The 24,087-nt window shown below is 41.4% G+C and overlaps 1 protein-coding gene across 4 annotated transcripts in view; it reads left to right on the forward strand.

Moving 5' to 3' along the window:
• The window catches only part of LOC106582631 (receptor-type tyrosine-protein phosphatase T), a 593,162-nt gene that overhangs the window by 230,576 nt on the left and 338,499 nt on the right, over positions 1 to 24,087 (forward strand). The window lies entirely within an intron of this gene.

The raw sequence follows: 24,087 nt of genomic DNA on the forward strand, positions 1-24,087 counted from the left end.
TTTCTCTTTCTCCTCTCTCTTTTTCCCTTATCTTTCTCTTTCTTCTGTTCTTTCGCTCTTTCTTCTTTTTCTGTTGAATTCTCTCGCCTTCAATTTAGTCTCTATTCCTTTCTGGCAGGTTTTTTTCTCTGTATTTCTATAATCCTTCTCTCTCTCTTATTCTCTTTCTCTACTTTTCTTTGAATTCTCTATCTCTCCATTGAGTCTGTATTTCTTAATCTCTCTCTCTCTCTTATCTATTTCCCCCTGTTTTTTCCCTCTCATTACCTACTGCTTTACTCAACATCTCATTCTTGTTCTCCGTCTGGAAAACTGATTGGATATAAGGGCAGAAGGCAAGACCCAGATGCAGACAAAGGAGGCAGATGGTTAGAGTCTTTGTAGTTTAATATAATCCAAAAGGAGTAGGCAAGAGAATGGTCATGGACAGGCAAAGGTCAAAACCAGATTCTGAGTCCAAGAGGTAAAGAGTGGCAGACAGGCTCGATGTCAGGGCAGGCAGAAGGGTCAGGCAGGCGGGTACCGAGTCCAGAAAAAACAAGCATGCGTCAAAACTGGGAAGACTAGAAAAAGAGAATAGAGAACAGGAGCACGGGAAAAACACGCTGGTTGACTTGAAAACATACAAGACGAACTGGCACAGAGAGATAGGAAACACAGGGATAAATACACTGGGAAAAATAAGTGACACCTGGAGGAGGTGGAGACAATCACAAGGACAGGTGAAACAGATCAGGGTGTGACGTTGGACTTGCAAAAACTCATCAATGTAAGGGAATTTCTTTTTTTTCACACAACGTTTAATCTTTATTCAATGACAGGGTGATATTTTTGGGTTGATTCCACGTTGAATTCCCATTAGTTGACAACTCAACCAAATGTAAATCAAAACTTGATGTTGAACTGACGTCTGTGTCCAGTGGGACAGTTGCTGCCTTCTCAAACCTTTTGAAGTTTATGCAGGGTGAATATGTCTGGGAGTGTGTCTGAAGTGTGAATCTGCCAATGAATGTCTGTCTCCAATCTTCGGCCTTTGTCTTTTTGTATGTTGGTGCTGTGACTGTGTTCAAGCTTGTTTGTGCTACTCTAAGTGCCTCTGTGTGTGTGCGTGTGTGTTTATGTGCTCACATTTGTGTGCACGTGTCTTTGTGTGGTCCGTTGGCAGCCACCATCGCTCTCTGTACCAGTAAACAATTTAGCTAGGTGAAAATGATGTGCTATAGTGGTTCCATGCCACCGGCTCTGCAGGTATCCACCACACCCCCACCGCCCCCCACACACACACACTCCTGGGTCCCCTGCCTCAGAAGCCCCACTCCCTCTCAGCAGGCTTCCACAGCACTTCTTGCCTGATGAAATGCACCCAATTCCAGCTGACAGACACTATCTGATATGCGCCACAGCCAGCCGCAGCCGTTCACATTATGCTAATCCAGTCCCATGTAAAAAGCGCTTTCTCGCTAATGTACAGCTACGGGTGGTGGCATTCACTGTGACATTCATCAGGCATGTGTGGAGAAGACGCTGCACCACACATTATCACTGTCAAAGGCAAAGTCAATGAACAGAGCTCCCCTGGAGGAAACTGTGGAAGATGTCAGCTCCGAATGGAGCCGGAATGGAGGCTGAACGGAACACGCAGGAATCGATACGGTCCGCATGAAGAGGAGTTTGTAATACATCCCCAAACAGGCAAAAAAAACAAGAAGAGGACGTTTCTTGGGTTGTGAGCCGACCGCTCTCGGACCAGTTACAGATTGCCCCGTCACTTTGGATTGGGCTGTGGAAGCTGACCTGAGAACAGTGTTGACAAGGGGTAGATCTTTCTGTACAGTAAGCTACACAGTGCTGTATCTCAACTCGGTTCAGGCTCTGTTATTAATGCAACACAGAATGTGTTCCATCCAGAAGGTGTTGGTCCTCAGCCTAAGTTACATGAATCAGAACAAACCCCGCTTGACATGTTCGAACTACCACACAATTGTGGTGTGTTTCATGTGAGCTGAAGATCGAACACTGTTCGAGATGTCCGAGTGCACGGAGACGAGAGTCAGAACCAATAGAAAATTACGCTGCTTGGGCATTTGCGTTTGTGCACGTGTGTGTGTGTGTGTGTGTGTGTGTGTGTGTGTGTGTATGTGTCTACCTGTGGCCCAGATCGATGTGGAAGAGGCTGCCTGTTTTCATCATATCAGAGGCAACCAGGAGGGAGAGAGAGAGGATGAAGAAGGAAGGGTGAGGAAGGAGGGAGGGGAGACAGCGGGGGCAGAGTGGAGGTGATGTGGAACAAAGGTTCTGCTGGCCGCGGCTCAATAGCTCTGTACTGTAACTCCTCTGTGTACTGGGCTAGCTGGGCTGTGTGAAGTGGCCGCGGCTCAATAGCTCTGTACTGTAACTCCTCTGTGTACTGGGCTAGCTGGGCTGTGTGAAGTGGCCGCGGCTCAATAGCTCTGTACTGTAACTCCTCTGTGTACTGGGCTAGCTGGGCTGTGTGAAGTGGCCGCGGCTCAATAGCTCTGTACTGTAACTCCTCTGTGTACTGGGCTAGCTGGACTGTGTGAAGTGGCCGCGGCTCAATAGCTCTGTACTGTAACTCCTCTGTGTACTGGGCTAGCTGGGCTGTGTGAAGTGGCCGCGGCTCAATAGCTCTGTACTGTAACTCCTCTGTGTACTGGGCTAGCTGGGCTGTGTGAAGTGGCCGCGGCTCAATAGCTCTGTACTGTAACTCCTCTGTGTACTGGGCTAGCTGGGCTGTGTGAAGTGGCCGCGCCTCAGTAGCTCTGTACTGTAACTCCTCTGTGTACTGGGCTAGCTGGGCTGTGTGAAGTGCAGCAGAAAGAAACATATGTTTTCTGAAGTGTCGGCCGCCGTGTTTACCTGTCAGAGATCTCGTGCCGGGGTGGGGGGGTGTAGAGAGGAGAAGGGCCTCAGAAATGGGTCAGAGAAGGGCCTCATAAATGCTCAGGGGCCCGCTCGCTTGTCTGCCTGGCTGATTTGAGTGTTGGCAGCCTGCAGCGCTTGAGTGGGCTCTGTCGTGGCACACCAGGGCCGAGGGGGAAATCCAAAGCACACATTGCTTTTCACATCTACATCCTCCAACACCTGGGTGTATGACCATTACAGTGGATGTACTGTTATCTTATTAAATTCAGGTCAAATTTAAGACCCATTACTATTCTCCGCCAGGCAGTTGCGGAGTAAGTACCACATTTTATGTGTTAATAGAAAATGACTCAAGTAAAAGTGAGTCACCCTGTAAAATATTACTTGAGTAAAAGTAGTCTAAAAGTATTTGGTTTTAAATGCACTTACGTTTTAAAAGTAAATGTAATTTCTAAAATATTTATATACAATATAATTGGATCAGTTTCCTGTCCTGCTGAGCATTCAAAATGTAATGAGTACTTTTTGGTGTCACGAAAATGTATGGAGTAAAAATTACATTATTTTCTTTAGGAATGTAGTGGAGTAAAAGTAAAAGTTGTCCAAAATATAAATAGTAAAGTACAGATAGCCCAAAAAACGACTTAAGGACTTTACACCACTGCCACCAGGTGACAATGAGGGACGTGACATCTTTGGCTCCCAGCATGTCGCTTCATCTCATGTGTCATCCCTCCGACGGGCACACATTCTTCCACCAGGCCCTAACTCCCACAGTGGCGAGGTGCATTCGACTCGTTAGGAGGTGGACTGAAGATGCCTTTAATCCATTTTGCGCTGAGCGTGAATGATCTATAGACCAAACAGGATTTATTGTTATTATCTTTCCCCTCACATTACGATAAATCTCCCCCCTGTGCGTTGGAAGATGAAGGTGATAATGTGCTTGTGAGAGCTGTGGCGGCAAGAGTTCATCCTACTCCTCCTGCAGTCTCTCTCTCCCTCTTTCTCTCTCTCTGTCCTTGGCTGGTTGCCCCGAAAATACCCACCTACACATTTTCCCCCCTCCTGGAAGATAAAATGGACACTCTCCAATATCCTGATTTGCTGTTTTATTAGGTAAATCCCATCCATGAATAAGTTTTGGAAAATGTTCAAATTTACATTGGATAATTTTGAATATTCTGATTAAAAAGGGGCCTTTTTAAAACATCTCATAGCTTCCTAAACTCTAGTGTTAAGTTTGAAGTTTCTGGGTTTCTTAGAGTTCAGGCACATTTAATGATTTATATGGCTCTCTCTTTAGACTGCCATGCTTTAGTGCTTTCTATTACCATTGCCCTTCATCAGCTTTTCATAGATGATGGGCAGTGGACCGTTGTCTAGCCTAGAATTCATGCCAAGCCCAAATGCATGGTTTTAAAGGACAACGCTACTGTTAATTTGTTCGCATTATTTCTGGGCAAGGAGAAGATGGCTTTGTTCGACCTCCATGGCTGGTCTCCTGGGCCAACGTTAATCTCTCCGCTCGCCATGATCTGAGAGGAGGACTTTGCAATATAACATTTATCTCCAACAGTTCTTTCTCTCCAAAGTCGCCGCTGCTACTGCTGCGGAGGGGCTGTCCTGCCACACATGCACAAACAGACATGCGCATGCTCGCACATACACAGACACACTTTCTTCACTCTCACACAGGTCACTCATCTCCCTTCAGGGAGTAGTGAGGAAGACATGGAGGAACGCTCTGATGATCTGGGGGACGCAGCCTCTCCTGGATTGATCACACTTTAAAACACCTTCCCTCCTCTGTTAACTGACTGAATATTTATGAGGCAGGATCTAATGTGTCTCCTGGCTTATGTCCTCACACTATTAAGAGATGGGTATTTGATTTACCAGCAGGATATATGACTTTCCTTTACTTCCTTGCCAACTGCAGCTTTTTGATTTAAAAGACTCCAGCTTTAAAAACAACCTTTTGTACCGGGGAAGGGAAAAAACTATAAAATGTTTGAATCAAAATGAGTTAACATACTGCAATTCCCATCAAATTGTGATGAGGACAAGGGGACAATGTGCTGTTGTAGTGAAAGAAACATGAAATAAAGCTACTCACACAGCATGGAGTCTTTTCACCAATGACATCTTGTTTTATGTCTAACCTAGCACTCAAGATGTGCTTGTGGGCCTTGTCAAGAACTTCAAGACTATCAAAAGCCATTTCAAATATCCTTATAACGCAACAAAGACAATAAGCCAAGTGTCTTCAACGACTCGACCAGGGAGGCCCATTGAGAACAGCTAATCCTTGCTTTTTCTTCTTAACATGGAACGTTAAGGGATTTAAGGCACCATATAAACAACATAGGCTTTTTTTAAAACACTGACGCACCAGTCAACACTGATCGGCCACTCAAACTCGGCCCAAATTAATCAGAAAGGCTCTTCACGTGCTGAAAGACCTCTATTTCTACTCTCACCTTCCCCTCCGCTCTCCCCTCTCTCTCTATGGGGCTTATAATGACAGGCCAGAGGATAAACCCCACTGGTGCAGCTTGGTAATAAAGGCTGTGTTTGTGTGTGTGTGTCTGTACGTGTGTGCGTGTGGTAATGAAGATAGTAAGGGAAAGCTCTTCAGAGAGAGCTGAGGCCTGACAAAGCATGTTTCACATTTCCTTTCACAGCACGTCTCACAGACACACACACAGCACGCCAATATGTTGAAATACGCACAGAGATCATGTATGTAGTGGCACCTTTGGAAAACACACCATTTCCAAGGTGTTTGTGTGTGGTTAATGTGTGCATGTATGCAATGTGTATGTGTGATTGTGATGATGGTACAGGGGGAATTGGGGGATGCTCATGTCTGTATGCATGAGCATGTACAGTACCAGTCAAAAATTTGGACACACCTACTCATTCAAGTTTTTTTTCTTCTACATGGTAGAATAGTAGTAAAGACATCAATACTATGAAATTACACATACGTAATAATGTAGTAACCAAAATAGTGTTAAACAAAATATATTTTATATTTAGATTATTCAAAGTAGCCACCCATTGCCTTGATGACAGATTTGCACACTCTTGGCATTATCTCAACCAGCTTCATGACGTAGTCACCTGGAATGCATTTCAATTAACAGGTGTACCTTATTAAAAGTTCATTTGTGGAATTTCCTTCCTTCTTAACCTGTTGGGGCTAGGGGGCAGTATTTGCACGGCTGGATAAAAAAATGTACCCGATTTAATCTGGTTACTAATCCTACCCAGTAACTAGAATATGCATATACTTATTATATATGGATAGAAAACACCCTAAAGTTTCTAAAACTGTTTGAATGGTGTCTGTGAGTATAACAGAACTCATTTGGCAGGCAAAACCCTGAGACATTTTCTGACAGGAAGTGGATACCTGATGTGTTGTATTACCTTTAAACCTATGCCATTGAAAAACACAGGGGCTGAGGAATATTTTGGCACTTCCTATTGCTTCCACTAGATGTCACCAGCCTTTACAAAGTGTTTTGAGTCTTCTGGAGGGAGATCTGACCGAACAAGAGCCATGGAACGATGATGGCCCATTAGACACCTGGCGCGCGAGTTCATGTTGGGTACCCTCGTTCCAATACGTTATAAAAGAGAATGCATTCGTCCACCTTGAATATTATTCATGTTCTGGTTAAAAAAGGCCCTAATGATTTATGCTATACAACGTTTGACATGTTTGAACGAACGTAAATATATTTTTTCCCCTCGTTCATGAAGTGAAGTCCGGCGGGCTTAGATCATGTGCTAACAAGACGGAGATTTTTGGACATAAATGATGAGCTTTTTTGAACAAAACTACATTCGTTATGGACCTGTGATACCTGGAAGTGACATCTGATGAAGAGAATCAAAGGTAATGGATTATTTACATAGTATTTTCGATTTTAGATCTCCCCAACATGGCGGCTAGTCTGTATCGCAACGCGTATTTTTCTGGGCGCAGTGCTCAGATTATTGCAAAGTGTGATTTCCCAGTAAGGTTATTTTTAAATCTGGCAAGTTGATTGCGTTCAAGAGATGTAAATCTATAATTCTTTAAATGACAATATAATATTTTACCAATGTTTTCTAATTTTAATTATTTAATTTGTGGTGCTGACTTGAATGCCGGTTATTGGAGGGAAACGATTTCCTGAACATCAACGCCACAGTAAAACGCTGTTTTTGGATATAAATATGAACTTGATAGAACTAAAAATGCATGCAATGTCTAACACAATGTCCTAGGAGTGTCATCTGTTGGAGATTGTAAAAGGTTAGTGCATAATTTTAGCTGATTTTATGGTTTTGGTGACGCCTGTCTTTGAATTGGCACAACATTACACACAACTCTTGTAAATGTACTGTCCTAACATACTCTAAATTTACGCAAGCGTCCCCCCTAGCCCATAGAGGTTAACCTCTTACATCTAGACGTTCCGCTAGCGGAACACCTGCTCCAATATCCAATGATAGGCTTGGCGCGAATTACAAATTACTCAAAAATACAAAAACTTCAATTTTTCAAACATATGACTATTTCACAGCATTTTAAAGACAAGACTCTCCTTTATCTAACCACACTGTCCGATTTCAAAAAGGCTTTACAGCGAAAGCAAAACATTAGATTATGTCAGCAGAGTACCAAGCCAGAAATAATCAGACACCCATTTTTCAAGCTAGCATATAATGTCACAAAAACCCAGAAGACAGCTAAATGCAGCACTAACCTTTGATGATCTTCATCAGATGACACACCTAGGACATTATGTTATACAATACATGCATGTTTTGTTCAATCAAGTTCATATTTATATAAAAAAAACAGCTTTTTACATTAGCATGTGACGTTCAGAACTAGCATACCCCCCGCAAACTTCCGGAGGAATTTGCTAACAATTTACTAAATTACTCACGATAAACGTTCACAAAAAGCATAACAATTATTTTAAGAATTATAGATACAGAACTCCTCTATGCACTCGATATGTCCGATTTTAAAATAGCTTTTTAGTGAAAGCACATTTTGCAATATTCTAAGTACATAGCCCAGGCATCACGGGCTAGCTATTTAGACACCCGGCAAGTTTAGCACTCACCAATATCAGATTTACTATTATAAAAGTTTGATTACCTTTTGTTGTCTTCGTCAGAATGCACTCCCAGGACTGCTACTTCAAAAACAAATGTTGGTTTGGTCCAAAATAATCCATCGTTATATCCGAATAGCGGTGTTTTGTTCGTGCGTCCCAGACACTATCCGAATGGTAAAGAAGGGTCGTGCGCATTGCGCAAGTCGAGACAAAAAAAATCTAAAATTCCATTACCGTACTTTGAAGCATGTCAACCGCTGTTTAAAATCCATTTTTATGCCATTTTTCTCGTAAAAAAGCGATAATATTCCGACCGGGAATGTCCATTTAGCTAAACAGAGGAAAGTAAACAAAGCTTTCGGTCGACGCGGGCACGAGCCTGAGTCTCACAGTACTGTAACCAGCCACTACCCAAACGCGCTACTTTTTTTCAGACAGAGCCTGCAAAGCCACGATTCAGCTTTTTACCGCCTTCTGAGACCCTATGGCAGCCGTAGGAAGTGTCACGGGACAGCTAAGATCCTCACTCTTCAATAAACAGTGACAAGAAGAATGACACCTTGTCAGACAGGCCACTTCCTGCATGAAATCTTCTCAGGTTTTTGCCTGCCATATGAGTTCTGTTATACTCACAGACACCATTCAAACAGTTTTAGAAACTTTAGGGTGTTTTCTATCCAAAGCCAATAATTATATGCATATTCTAGTTACTGGGCAGGAGTAGTAACCAGATTAAATCGGGTACGTTTTTTATCCAGCCGTGAAAATACTGCCCCCTAGCCATAACAGGTTAACCCATCTGAACAATACAGTTCCCTTGTGACTGTTGAAATTGTATAGTGCCAAACACTACGCTACTGTTCTGGCCCTGCTACCTTCTCTTTATTTTCAACTCTCCATTTTGCAGCTTTCCTCTTGTTGAAATATACTCCAATATTGTCCTTTTCACCTCATTGGATTGATGTAAACTTTTTCTGCACAAGTTCCCAAAAGCATTTGGCAATTGCGTGTATTTGGCACTTGTAGAGTTAGGCCCTAAAGCTTAGACTTGACATATGCACGAATGCCAGATAAAAAGAATGAAAGAAAAATCTCAAAGTAGCCACTTTAGACACGCACAATAATTATACATTTATACATTTTTTATGTATTGTTTTGTCTTTATTCAACCTGCCCATCACCCTTCATCCACCTAAACCTGATCGCCCTGTGGATATAACCGTGGGGACTGTGGATTATGAGTCAACCTGCGCATCAGTAGCGTACAGTACATACATAACATCCCATTTTTCAGGACCCTGTCTTTCAAAGATAATCCGTAAAAATCCAAATAACTTCACAGATCTTCATTGTAAAGGGTTTGAACACTGTTTCCCATGCAATTAATTAAACATGCACCTGTGGAACGGTCATTAAGACACTAACAGTTTACAGACGGTAGGCAATTAAGGTCACAGTTATGAAAACGTAGGACAATAAAGAGGCCTTTCTGCTGACTCTGAAAAACACCAAAAGAAAGATGCCCAGGGTCCCTGCTCATCTGCATGAACGTGCCTTAGGCATGCTGCAAGGAGGCATGAGGACTGCAGATGTGGCCAGGGCAATAAATTGCAATGTCCTTACTATGAGACGCCTAAGACAGGCAGACAGAACGGACAGCTGATCGTCCTCGCAGTGGCAGACCATGTGTAACAACACCTGCACAGGATTGGTACATCCGGACATCACACCTGCGGGACAGGTACAGGATGGCAACAACAACTACACGAGTTACACCAGGAACGCACAATCCCTCCATCAGTGCTCAGACTGTCCGCAATAGGCTGAGAGAGGCTGGACTGAGGGCTTGTAGGCCTGTTGTAAGGCAGGTCCTCACCAGACATCACCAGCAACAACGTCGCCTATGGGCACAAACCCACCACCGCTGGACCAGACACGATAGGCAAAAAGTACTCTTCACTGACAAGTCGCGGTTTTGTCTCACCAGGGGCGATGGTTGGATTCGCGTTTATCGTGGAAGGAATGAGCTTTACACCAAAGCCTGTACTCTGGAGCAGGATCGATTTGGAGGTGGAGGGTCCATCATGGTCTGGGGCGTTGTCACAGCATCATCGGACTGAGCTTGTTGTCATTGCAGGCAATCTCAACGCTGTGCGTTACAGGGAAGACATCCTCCTCCCTCATGTGATACCCTTTCTGCAGGCATGACATGACCCTCCAGCATGACAATGCCACCAGCCATACTTATCGTGTTCTGCCATGGCCAGCAAAGAGCCCGGATCTCAATCCCATTGAGCACATCTGGGACCTGTTGGATCGGAGGGTGAGGGCTAGGGCCATTTCCCCCCAAAAATGTCTGGGAACTAGCAGGTACCTTGGTGGAAGAGTGGGGTAACATCTCACAGCAAGAACTGGCAAATCTGGTGCAGTCAATGAACTTATCCTTTTCTGCAGTGGTATCTCTGGGTCTTCCTTTCCTGTGGTGGTCCTCATGAAAGCCAGTTTCATCATAGCGCTTGATGGTTTTTGAGACTACACTTGAAGAAACTTTGAAAGTTCTTGAAATTTTCCGGATTGACCGACCTTCTTGTCTTTAACAATGTCTTCACTGTATTTCATGTTATTTTACTGGACAAAAAAAATAGCTTTTCTTTCAAAAACAAGGACATTTATAAGTGACCCCAAACTTTTGAACGGTAGTGTATACTTAATTAAAATGTGTGAAATTTGTTTTGATTTAGACTTCACAATTATCATGCACCTTTCTTGGAACAGGGGCAGAGGGATAAATACTGTACATGTCATCTATGTACTTTAATATTGAATGGAGGACACTTTTCCCGTAGTTAATTTTCATGTCAACCAGATAGGCTATACTTCTGTTGTAAAGCGAAGCAATGTGTTTAATATTAGGAAAGTTGAGAAATAAATATAGTAGGCCTAGTCTATAGAAAGCTGATGGGACCCTCCTCTTTTTAATAGAGGCCATCAAAACTATGTTTTCTCACGCAATTGCATAGCCTATAGAAATGTTGCTCAACATGAGCTCATGGGTTCTCATAAAGTGTTTGATTTGATTTTCGATTACATTTGCATTGATATCTGAGTGATTAGAGGAACAATAGAGTGCTGAGTACCAGGCAGTTAGCAAGTTTGGTAGGCTACTAATGACCATCAGTAGCATCAGAGCTTGGAGAAGCCTAATTACTGTGACTAAACAGTCACGTGGAATTTGACTGCAGTCATGAGTCGTGACTACCAGTTTGGCGGTAATACTGTACCCTAACCAAAATATACAGTATATCCCAATCTCTAATCTCTTTAAAATGTATGTCTTACATCCTGGACATTTTATCTTAGATTTGACATTGGCTGATTGAATTTGATGTCAACAATTGAGACGCAGAGATTAAGTTGATCTGAAACTAAGCTCTTCAGAAGCAGCAAGGGCAGTCACATTTCCTCTATGACACATACGTTTCATTGATTCATTTTGGAAGAATTACAATCATAGCTTGGCACAGTTTTTTTGGCGTTGTCATTGACTCACCCAAATAGAGATGAATGTCATTGAGAATAAGTTTTGAGTGCAATCTGAGACTAAGATAAAGTGCAAAAAGTAATACTCCTATATTTATTCTGAAGACTAATTAAATGTCCAATCAGATGGTCTGTCTGTACAATCCATTTCCTTTGAACGCCTTTTGTATCCTGTTCCTTTTTATTGAACATAAACACCTTTTTCAAATGAATTTATATCTCATGGGGGGTCAATGTTGTAATCTGGGTCTATAGGTTATGCAGTTGTTTTGTGTGCTAACAGGGCTTATAAATCAAACATTATGAATAGAACAAATCAATATGTTAACCACTACAGACAAATCCAAAGCTTTTTAACTGAAATACAACCATCTGTCCCTGTGTAAGAACCTTTATTAAAATGAATAACGCTTAGGATTACAGCTCCTGCAATGCAATTGTCCTTAAAATTGCATTAAAAAGAGGGGCAAATCTCTGTTTTTTAGACCGATTTGCCTCATGATACATGCACACTGAGTGTACAAAACAGGAACACCTGCTTTTTCCATGACATAGACTGACCGGGTGAATCCAGGTGAACGCTATGATCCCTTATTGATGTCACTTGTTAACCCTCCTGCTGTGTTCCGGTCGAATTGGACCGATTTACAAGTTTTCTCTCTAAAAAATGTACTTCATTTAATCTGATTGTCATAAGGTACCTTTGATTTTGTCCACATAGGGCATCTGAACACACAAAATAAATGTTGATGATTTTCATAAAATGTTGTACACTTGTAGTGTTCCCGGTCAAAAATGACCAGTCATTAGAAATGAATGGGTGAGACTATAATTAGTGTATAAAATTGAGTTCAGGCACATCATCAGATGGACACACTTCCTCTCCCAGACCCCCACATGCATGTTTGAGAACACACATACACACACACACACCTCACTCCCCTTCTCGGCTTCCATGGCAACCCCCACGGGAACCTTTCCCCAATAGAATCTTTCCCCCACCTGTTGGCATTCTCACAAACAATCGCTACATTGTTTCAATAATATATAGAACTTTTCTCACATCTCTGGTATATAAATCTTTTTTGAGGCCTTGTTCACAATTCATTCTGTGGCAGCACAATGACCATACGATATACTGTATGTAAGGCTCTTGATCATATCTTTGATCATGACACTGGTGAGGTGGAGAGAGGCCAGGAAACTGACAGTGAAGATGCATTAGAGGAGGAAATGTCAGAAGTTGAAGACAACACAGAATATGATCCAGACCAAGAGACAACCAATGTGGAACAATGCAGTGATGAGGAAGAGGGCCCTGCTGAGGTTGTTGTTACATTCCGGTCAAAGAATGGGAATTTATCCTAGTCTTCATCCCCACCTGAGAGGAGAGGTCAGCTGAAAATGTTATCAGGATGACCCCAGGGCCAACGAGATATGCCATATCCTGGGTTGATGACAAAATCCTGCCACTATTTAAACACTTGAAATGGTTTCAAAACAAATGTCCTTGTTAAAAGTTGACACAAAGTAGTCTGTGATAAATGGCACAATATGTTTAATCTGAGTATTTGTTATAGTCAAAATAATCCATACATTATGCTTTTTGAATGAGTTGAATGAGCTCAGGTCAATGAGGCCTACAGGCCATAAATAGCAAATAGAAGTTCAAAACTTGTAATCTTCACAAGAACCTAAGCTGATAAAAAGATCTAACACAACCTTAGGTGATAATATATGTATTATTATGGATTTATAATCAGCTATAATAGAGCGGTCATTTTGGACCGGGAACACGGAATTAATTAACATGAAACGAACACAACAGGAGGGTTAAATCTACTTCAATCAGTGTATATGAAGGGGAGGAGACATGTAAAAGAAGGATTTTTAAGCCTGTCCTCCGGCTAAACCAGAAAAGAGGTTGTCAATGACGGGAGCAGAAACTAACGTGGGCATTGTTTAATGTGTTTCACAGGCCAAAACATTCCAAGCATTTCAATTTACATAAGCACGGGGGTGTACAGGTGCCCTAACAAGAAAAACTAGAATATCAGTATACTAGAATTTCTGGGAGTGTGGTGCCAGGAAAATAACCTCTCACTCAAGGTCAACAAAACAAAGGAGATGATCGTGGACTTCAGGAAATAGCAGAGGGCGCACCCCCCTATCCACATCAACGGGACCGCAGTGGAGAAGATGGAAAGCTTCAAGTTCCTCGGCGTACCCATCACTAACAAACTGAAATTGTCCACCCACACAGACCGTGTGGCGAAGAAGGTGCAACAGCGCCTCTTCAACCTCAGGAGGATGAAGAAATTTGGCATGGCACCTAAAACCCTCACAAATGTTTACAGATACACACTTGAGAGCATCCTGTTGGGCTGTATCACCACCTGGTATGGCAACTGCACCACTGCAACCACAAAGCTCTGCAGAGGGTGGTGTGGTCTGTCCAACGCATCACCAGGGGGAAACTACCTGCCCTCCAGGACATCTACAGCACCCAATGTCACAGGAATGGACAACAACCACCTGAGCCACTGCCTGTTCACACTGCTATTGTCCAGAAGGCAAGGTCAGTACAAGTGCATCAAAGCTGGGACCGAGAGACTGAAAAACAGCTTCTATCTCAATACCATCAGACTGTTAACCTCTTGACGGTCGCCTAGGATAGGGGGCGCTACAGCGATTTTTGAAAAAAATGTGTGCCCATTTTAAACGGCCTCCTACTCAAATTCAGAAGCTAGGATATGCATATAATAAATACTTGTGGATAGAAAACACCCTAAGGTTTTTAAAACTGTTTGAATGGTGTCTGAGTATAACAGAACTCATATGGCAGTCAAAACCCCGAGACTGATCATAACAAGATGTGGAATTCTGAATTGCGGACTCAACTTCATCACTTTGCCTATAAATCACACAGTGAGCAATGGTTCATTGAGCACTTCCTATTGCTTCCACTAGATGTCCCCAGTCTTTACAAAGTGGTTTAAGTCTCCTACTGTGAAAACTGACTGAATGAGACGCTGTGGAAAGTGGTCACATGAGGAGGGCCATCACCATTATGACACCGGCGCCCCTGGCTACCCTCCGCTTTCGAAATGTTTTGAAAGACAATGCAATCGTCCCCCTTGAATCTTATTGGAGCTCTGGTTGAAAAAGGCCCTAAAGATTTGTTATACAACGTTTGACATGTTTGAACGAATTTACATTTAAAAGATATGCATTTTATTGAAAGAGGAGTCCCGCAGCCGACGGAAGTTTTGGAGCAGCCTTCAGAACGCGCTAACAAGAACAAGCTATTGGGACGTAAAGGATTAACTTTTTCGAAAGAAAATACATTTGTTGTGGACCTGGGATTCCTGGAAGTGCTTTCTGATGAAGATAATCAAAGGTAAGGGATTATTGACAATAGTATACAAGAGTAGATTTGATATGCGATTGTTCCAAGATGGCGCTGACCTGTAACGGTAGCCTATTTTTCTCAGTATCGCATCCCCTTTTATCGCAGTGTGATTACCCAGTAAAGTTGTTATTTTGAAATCTGGCATTACAGGTGCTTTCAAGAGATATTCATCTATAAATCTTCGAATGACAATATTACATTTTAAAAATGTTTTCGAATAGTAATTTAGTAAATTGTAGCGCTGTTTCACCGGATGCATTTGAGGGAAAATAGTTAGTCAACGTCACGCGCCGATGTAAAATGCTGTTTTATATATAAATATGAACTTTATCGAACAAAAGAATGCATGTATTGTGTAACATGATGTCCTAGGAGTGTTATCTGATGAAGATTGTCAAAGGTTAGTGCTGCATTTAGCTGTTTTTTGATTATTTGTGATGAATGTGGTTGGTCGGAAAATGGCTATGTGGCTACTTTTACGATATACTCCTCTAACATAATCTAATGTTTTGCTTTTGCTGTAAAGGCTTTTTGAAATCGGACAACGTGGTTCGATTCAGGAGAGGTGTATCTATAAAACGATATAACATAGTCCTATATTTGAAAAAATATATATTAAATTTCGTTATGCTAATGGCGATAGGATTTTTCGCTGGATGTCGGGACGGAGCCCGACCAGGGGTTAAATAGCCATAAATAGCACATTAGAGGCTGCTGCCTATATACATAGACTTGAATTCACAGGCCACTTTAATAAATGGAACACTAGTCACTTTAATAATGTTTACATATTTTGCATTACTCATCTCATATATATATATATATATATATATATATATATATATATATATATATATATACTGTATTCTATTCTACTGTATCTTAGTCTATGCCGCTCTGACATTGCTCGTCCATATATTTATATATTCTTCATTCCATTCCTTTTCTTAGATTTGTGTGTATTTGGTATATGTTGTGAAATGGTTAGATATTACTTGTTAGATTTTACAGAGCTAGAAACACAAGCATTTTGCTACACCTACAATAATATCTGCTAAACACGTGTATGTGACCAATACAATTTGATTTGACAACATTTTGAGTCAACATGGACCAGCATCCCTGTGGAATATTTTCGACACCTTGTAGAGTCCATGCCCCGACGAATTGAAGCTGTTCTGAAGGCAAAACGGGGTGTATCTCAATATTAGGAAGGTGTAACTAATGGTTTGTACACTCACTGTACTGTACCATGAATGGTCCTCCTAATATTGCGAATCCGTCTGTCTCTTATTTGGCCTGGGCTATTGTTTGCATTCAAGACAAGGTCGTTTTTTTATTGCTCTCAATTTGTTACTGTCAGAGTAGCCACTCATTTTGGTCATTTCTGTGGTATTACAAAATATTCTGTTAATGTCTGCTATCATGTAAATTACGTAGAATTACATGAAATGCGTCTAGAAAAAAAACGATCTAAAAACGCCTCTGCTCATCTGCACAAATGTGATTATAGATGCATGCAAGGCTTTATTATATAGGGGATTTCCCTCTCCTCTTAAGTACTGCATTTGTCTCAACCCTCAACTGTATACACAAGGCGAAGCCTAGTAAGGAGCATCTCTGATAATGATGAAGATACGATGAGAAAGCTTTTACAATGACACAGTGCCAACGGCACCAACAAAGAAATAGGTTTTTATTAGAGAGCATTTTATAAAATGTTGGTCACATATGTCATCCTGCTCTGGTTCTTTGTTCTGAAACTAACAATTTCTAGTTCATTAGAGACCTGAATTGACCAGCGAAGGCACTGTGTTTCGTCTGAGGCTGAGGGCTCGCCATGCTAAATGGTCTCATTTCCCCCTGAAATCAGCAACATCAATAACACAATGTAATAGCTCTTTCCTTTTCTCAGTCCCTTCAACTGAGACATTACGATGCCCCTGTTAGACACAATAGGTAACTCTGCATTGAAAATTCATCATTCACACATATTTGGGCATATCTAAGAAATAGGGAATCCATATTGTGTCTTTCGCATCTGGACACCCTTTTCTTTTTTCCATCACGGACAAGATTAGTGATCTTTTCTCTTTTTTGTTGTGCACTCTACCTTGTTTGATGTCTCTGCGGTCTATCAAAACAAGCTGCTAGTGAATAGGGTCCATCAGAATGAGATCAGTTCTGTATACAAAACAGCGCTAGCACCCAGCAGGGCACTGCTTTAATAAGTTTAATGTAGCCATGGCGCGGCGTTTTGGGCAGTAAGAATTGCCCATCAAACACGGGGGCCCGCATTAACCTCTATGGGCTAGGTGGGACGCTAGCGTGCCACCCGTGGTGCACTCCATCAACAGCAGGTGCATTTCAAGAGCGGCAAATTTGAATCCAAATAAATGTCAAAATTCAAATTTTTCAAACATACAACTATTTTACACCCTTTGAAAGATAAACATCTCCTTAATCTAACCACGTTTTACGATTTCAAAAAGGTTTTACGGCGAAAGCATAAATTTAGAGTATGTTAGGACAGTACATTTACAAGAGTTGTGTGTAATGTTTTGTCAAGTCAAAGACAGGGTCACCAAAACCATAAAACCAGCTAAAATGATGCACTAACCTTTTACAATCTCCATCAGATGACACTCCTAGGACATTATGTTAGACAATGCATGCATTTTTAGTTCTATCAAGTTCATATTTATATCCAAAAACAGCGTTTTACTATGGCATTGATGTTGAGGAAATCGTTTCCCTCCAATAACCGGCAGTCAAGTCAGCGTCACAAATTAAATAATTAAAATTAGAAAACATTGGTAAAATATTATATTGTCATTTAAAGAATTATAGATTTACATCTCTTGAACGCAATCAACTTGCCAGATTTAAAAATAACCTTACTGGGAAATCACACTTTGCAATAATCTGAGCACTGCGCCCAGAAAAATACGCGTTGCGATACAGACTAGACGTCATGTTGGGGAGATCTAAAATCGAAAATACTATGTAAATAATCCATTACCTTTGATTCTCTTCATCAGATGTCACTTTCAGGTATCACAGGTCCATAACGAATGTAGTTTTGTTCAAAAAAGCTCATCATTTATGTCCAAAAATCAAACATGTCAAACGTTGTATAGCATAAATCATTAGGGCCTTTTTTAACCAGAACATGAATAATATTCAAGGTGGACGAATGCATACTCTTTTATAACGTATTGGAACGAGGGTACCCAACATGAACTCGCGCGCCAGGTGTCTAATGGGACATCATCGTTCCATGGCTCTTGTTCGGTCAGATCTCCCTCCAGAAGACTCAAAACACTTTGTAAAGGCTGGTGACATCTAGTGGAAGCAATAGGAAGTGCCAAAATATTCCTCAGCCCCTGTGTTTTTCAATGGGATAGGTTTAAAGGTAATACAACACATCAGGTATCCACTTCCTGTCAGAAAATGTCTCAGGGTTTTGCCTGCCAAATGAGTTCTGTTATACTCACAGACACCATTCAAACAGTTTTAGAAACTTTAGAGTGTTTTCTATCCATATATAATAAGTATATGCATATTCTAGTTACTGGGTAGGATTAGTAACCAGATTAAATCGGGTACATTTTTTTTATCCAGACGTGCAAATGCTGCCCCCTAGCCCTAACAGGTTAAGGCAATAACTTGTACATAATTGCCATATCTCGTAATTGCCCTGGGTGAATTGTTCCTAAGCAACATCCTTTCAACATCATCATCTCAATTTGAGCTCAGAGAGGAGAGAACTTTGACCTAAATGATGGACAGAAAATAAATGGGGTTTGAAAGAAAAGATGAGTGGCGCCTGTCAATCAGAAAATGTCATTCATGAGCTTTTTTTGTTATACTAAAAATATTTAGTTATGATTTTTAGATAAATAAAATTAAATACAATTGCAAAACCGTGTGTTTTAATCAATTATTTGGTGACAAGTGAATATATTTAGGATAGTGTTATTTAACCCTTATTTAACTAGGCAAGCCAGTTAAGAACACATTTTTATTTACAATGACGGCCTACCAAAAGGCAAAAGGCCTCCTGCGGGGTTGGGGGCTGGGATAAAAAAAATGTAGGACAAGACACAAATCACGACAAGAGAGACACCACAACAATACATAAAGATAGACCTAAGACAACAACACAGCATGGCAACAACGCATGACAACACAGCATGGTAGCAACACAACATGACAACAACACGGTTGCAACAAAACATGGCAGCAGCACAAAACATGGTACAAACATTATTGGGCACAGACAACAGCACAAAGGGCAAAAAGGTAGAGACAACAATACATCCCAAGAAGCAGCTACAAGTGTCAGTAAGAGTGTCCATGATTGATTCTTTCAATGAAGATATGGAGATAAAACTGTCCGGTTTTTTTGCAGCTCGTTCCAGTTGCTAGCTGCAGCGAACTGAAAAAAGGAGCGAACCATGGATATGTGTGCTTTGGGGACCATTAACAGAATGTGACTGGCAGAAGGGGTGTTGTATGTGGAGGATGAGGGCTGCAGTAGATATCTCAGATAGGGGGGAGTGTAATGGCTGTCTGAAGAAGTAGACCAAGGCGCAGCGTGTTGAGTGCTCATATTTAATTCTACTCGAGACACTTTCAACAAAACAAGAAAATGACAGCCAAACAGTTCTGTCAGGTATAACAAAACACTAAACAGAAATTAACTACCCACAAACCCCAAAGGAAAACAGGCTGCCTAAGTATGACACCCAATCAGCGACAACGATGTACAGCTGTCCCTGATTGAGCCATACCAGGCCAAAACAAAGAAATACAAAGCATAGAAAAAAAGACATAGAATGCCCACCCAAATCACACCCTGACCAAACCTAAATAGAGACATAAAAAAGGCTCTCTCCGGTCAGGGCGTGACAGGGAGTGAGGCCTAAGAGTTTTTTTCATAAATAATCATAAACCAGTGGTTCTTGCATCGGGTATACAGAGATGACCAGTTTAACCTCTACATAATCGGTGACCCTATACCGGGACAGTTAATGCTAACGTGCGCTAACGTGCGCTATTGTAACTAGAATGATGTTGTAAATAACAACTTTCCAGGACATAGACATGTCTTATATACAGTTGAAGTCGGATACACCCAATTAGTATTTGGTAGCATTGCCTTTAAATTGTTTAACTTGGGTCAAACATTTCGGGTAGCATTCCACAAGCTTCCCACAATAAGTTGGGTGAATTTTGACCCATTCCTCCTGACAGAGCTGGTGTAACTGAGTCAGAGCTGGTGTAACTGCTCGCACACACTTTTTCAGTTCTGCCCACAAATGTTCTATAGGATTGAGGTCAGGGCTTTGTGATGGCCACTCCAATACCTTGACTTTGTTGTCCTTAAGCCATTTTGCCACAACTTTGGAAGTATGCTTGGGGTCATTGTCCATTTGGAAGACCCATTTGCGACCAAGCTTTAACTTCCTGACTGATGTCTTGAGATGTTGCTTCAATATAACCACACAATTTTCCCACCTCATGATGCCATCTATTTTGTGAAGTGCACCAGTCCCTCCTGCAGCAAAGCACCCCCACAACATGATGCTGCCACCCCCGTGCTTCACGGTTGGGATGGTGTTCTTTGGCTTGCAAGCCTCCCCCTTTTTCCTCTAAACATAATGATGGTCGTTATGGCCAAACAGTTCTATTATTGTTTCATCAGACCAGAGGACATTTCTCCAAAAAGTATGATCTTTGTCCCCATGTGCAGTTGCAGACCGTATCCTGGCTTTTTTTATGGCGGTTTTGGAGCAGTGGCTTCTTCCTTGCTGAGCGGCCTTTCAGGTTATGTCAATATAGGACTCGTTTTACTGTGGATATAGATACTTTTGTACCTGTTTCCTCCAGCATCTTCACAAGGTCTTTTGCTGTTGTTCTGAGATTGATTTGCACTTTTCGCACCAGAGTACGTTCATCTCTAGGAGACAGAAGGCATCTCCTTCCTGAGCGGTATGACAGCTGTGTGGTCCCATGGTGTTTATACTTGCGTACTATTGTTTGTACAGATGAACGTGGTACCTTCAGGCGTTCAGAAATGTTTCCAAAGGATGAACCAGACTTGTGGTCTACAATTTTTTTCTCTGAGGTTTTGGCTGATTGCTTTTGATTTTCCCATGATGTCAAGCAAAGAGGCACTGAGTTTGAAGGTAGACCTTGAAATACATCCACAGGTACACCTCCAATTGACTCAAATGATGTCAATTAGCCTATCAGAAGCTTCTAAAGCCATGACATAATTTTCTGGAATTTTTCAAGCTGTTTGAAGGCACAGTAAACTCAGTGTATGTAAACTTCTGACCCACTGGAATTGTGATACAGTGAATTATAAGTAAATCTGTCTGTAAACAATTGTTGGAAAAATTACTTGTGTCATGCACAAAGTAGATGTCCTAACCGACTTGCCAAAACTATAGTTTATTAACAAGAAATTTGTGGAGTGGTTGAAAAACTAGTACAACCTAAGTGTATGTAAACTTCCGACTTCAACTGTAGGCAGAAATCTTACATTCTTGGTCCTATTTACAGTAGCTCTTACACTGAAAAAATACCATGCTATTGTTTGAGGAGAGTGCACAACAACAAAAAACTTTTATCACAGCATCTGGTTTGATACATTCACCTCTGAAGGTAAGTACTTGTATGAAATGCATTCACTACTGTAAGTCACTCTGGATAAGAGCGTCTGCTAAATGACTAAAATGCAAAAAATGCAAATACTTTACTTGCATTCAGTAATCTTCCTCTGATTGTGTCATCCTGAGGACCCCAGAGATAAAATCTAGCATATTTTTGTTTGATTAAATCCATTTTTATATTCAAATGTAGGAACTGGGTTCTACAGTTTGAACCCCTGCTGTCTATGGCTCCACACCCACCCCGCCCGGCCATCTAGATGTGTGGAAGTTAATGTATAAGCTAATGATCCATCATGTATGACATTCCTGGGATTATGTAAACTTAAATGTTACCATATAATTTTTGTATGTTCTCTAAAGTTATGTACTTGAATATGTATCAATTGACCAATTTGGCGCATTTGGGCAGACTTGATGCAAAATACTGTGCTGTATTGCAATGCTGTATTGCAATGCTTCACTGGATCAATCTGAAACTTTGCTGCCATCTAGTGGCCAACATCGAAATTGCGCCTACACTGCAATATTATGTTATGGCCTTTCCCTTGTATTTCAAAGATGATTAATTTTTTCTTTTTGATAACGCATGTTTTTTGTTTTATTATCTTCTACCAGATGTAATGTGTTATATTCTTCTACATTACTATCACATTTCCAAAAACGTCAAAGTGTTTCATTTCAAATGGTATCAATAATATTAATATCCTTGCTTCAGGTCCTGAGCTACATTCAGTTACATTTGGGTATGTCATTTTAAGCGAAATTTGAAAAAAGGGTCCGATCCTTATTAAAGAGGAGTATAGAGTGCAGTGATGTGACTTATTTGTGGCATTGGTGGCACATCTAATGGCCGAATGAAAAATAACATCTAGCTGCTCGAGAGTACCCTTACCTGCCGGTCTATAAATTATGTCTCCGTAATCTAGCTTGGGTAGGATGGTCATCTGAATCAGGGTTCGTTTGGCAGCTACGGTGAAAGAGGAGCAATTACAATAGAGGAAACCAAGTCTAGATTTAACCTTAGACTGCAGCTTGGATATGTGCTGAGAGAAGGACAGCTTTCTTGTAGAGCTTGTAAAACAAAATCCTGGGAGTTGCCAGCTAAGGAGTATTGGTGGCTCTGAGGGGTCTTTGACCTGGTTTTCTAACTATCTCGACTGTATTATCTGCATATTGATGGATGAGAGAGCTTTCTACTTTCTGGGCTATGTTGTTGATGTAAATTGAGAAGAGCGTGGGGCCTAGGATCTAGCCTTGTGTTACTCCCTTGGTGAAAGGCAGTGGCTGAGACAGGAGATGTTCTGACTTTTTGCACTGCATTCTTTGAGCGAGATAGTTAGCAAACCAGGTCAAAGACCCCTCAGAGCCACCAATACTCCTTAGCGGCCCAGAAGAATGGAATGGTCTACTGTAACAAAATCTTTGGCTAAGTCAATAAAAATAGCAACACAACATTGCTTAGCATCAAGGGCAATGGTGACATTATTTAGAACCTTTAAGGTTGCAGAAGATATCCCCGATGTGAGCGGAAACCAGATTGCATACCAGAGAGAATACTATATACATGAAGTAAGCCAGTCAGTTCTTCTAACACTTTTGATAAACAGGGCAAAATAGCAATTGGCCTTTAACATTTAGGATCAGTTTGATCTCCCCCTTTAAATTAAGGACACACTGTGGCTGCCTTCCAAGCAATGGGAACCTCCCCAGAGAGGAGAGACAAGTTATAAATGTTAGAGAAAGGCTTAGCAATGATAGGGGCAGCAACCTTATTAAAGAAGAAAGGATCTAAACCATCTGACCCAGATGTTTTGTTGGGGTCAAGTTTCAGGAGCTCCTTTGGCACCTCAGACTCAGTGACCACCTGCAGGGAGAAACTTTGTAGCGTGCCAGGGGAAAAAGAGGGAGGAGCATTGGGGCTAGTCGCAATAGAATGACTGGGAGATTAGGAAATGTTGGATGGGCAAGGAGGCATGTCTGAGTCAAATAGGAATCCTAAGATCTCAGCCATGCACTCCTTGTCAGTAACAATAACATCATCAACATTAAGGGACATGGGAGCTGTGAGAAGGAGGGTTTATTCTCCAGGTCTTGAACCGTTTTCCAGAACTTCTTGGTGTTAGACACACAGAGCGAGCTGCTCCTTAAAGTAACTAACTTTAATCTTCCGGATAACCTGAGTGCACTTATTATTAATTTGCCTGAACGAGAGCTAGTCAGCCTGAGTATGCGTGTACTGAGTCATTCGCCAAATTGAATACTTGAGTAACTGTGTCAGATCACAGTCGAACCAGGGGATGAACAATTTTTTTTGTCATTTTCTTCATGGGGGTGTGTTTGTTAACAATACCACTGAAAATATCAAAAAAGAAGGTCCAAGAGTCTTCAAAAGAGGGGATTAAGCTGATTCTATACCATTTTACAGTGACCAAACCATGAA

Source organism: Salmo salar, chromosome 22 (assembly GCF_965601325.2).
Source record: "Salmo salar chromosome 22, fSalSal1, whole genome shotgun sequence".
NCBI classification, from domain to species: Eukaryota; Metazoa; Chordata; class Actinopteri; order Salmoniformes; family Salmonidae; genus Salmo; species Salmo salar.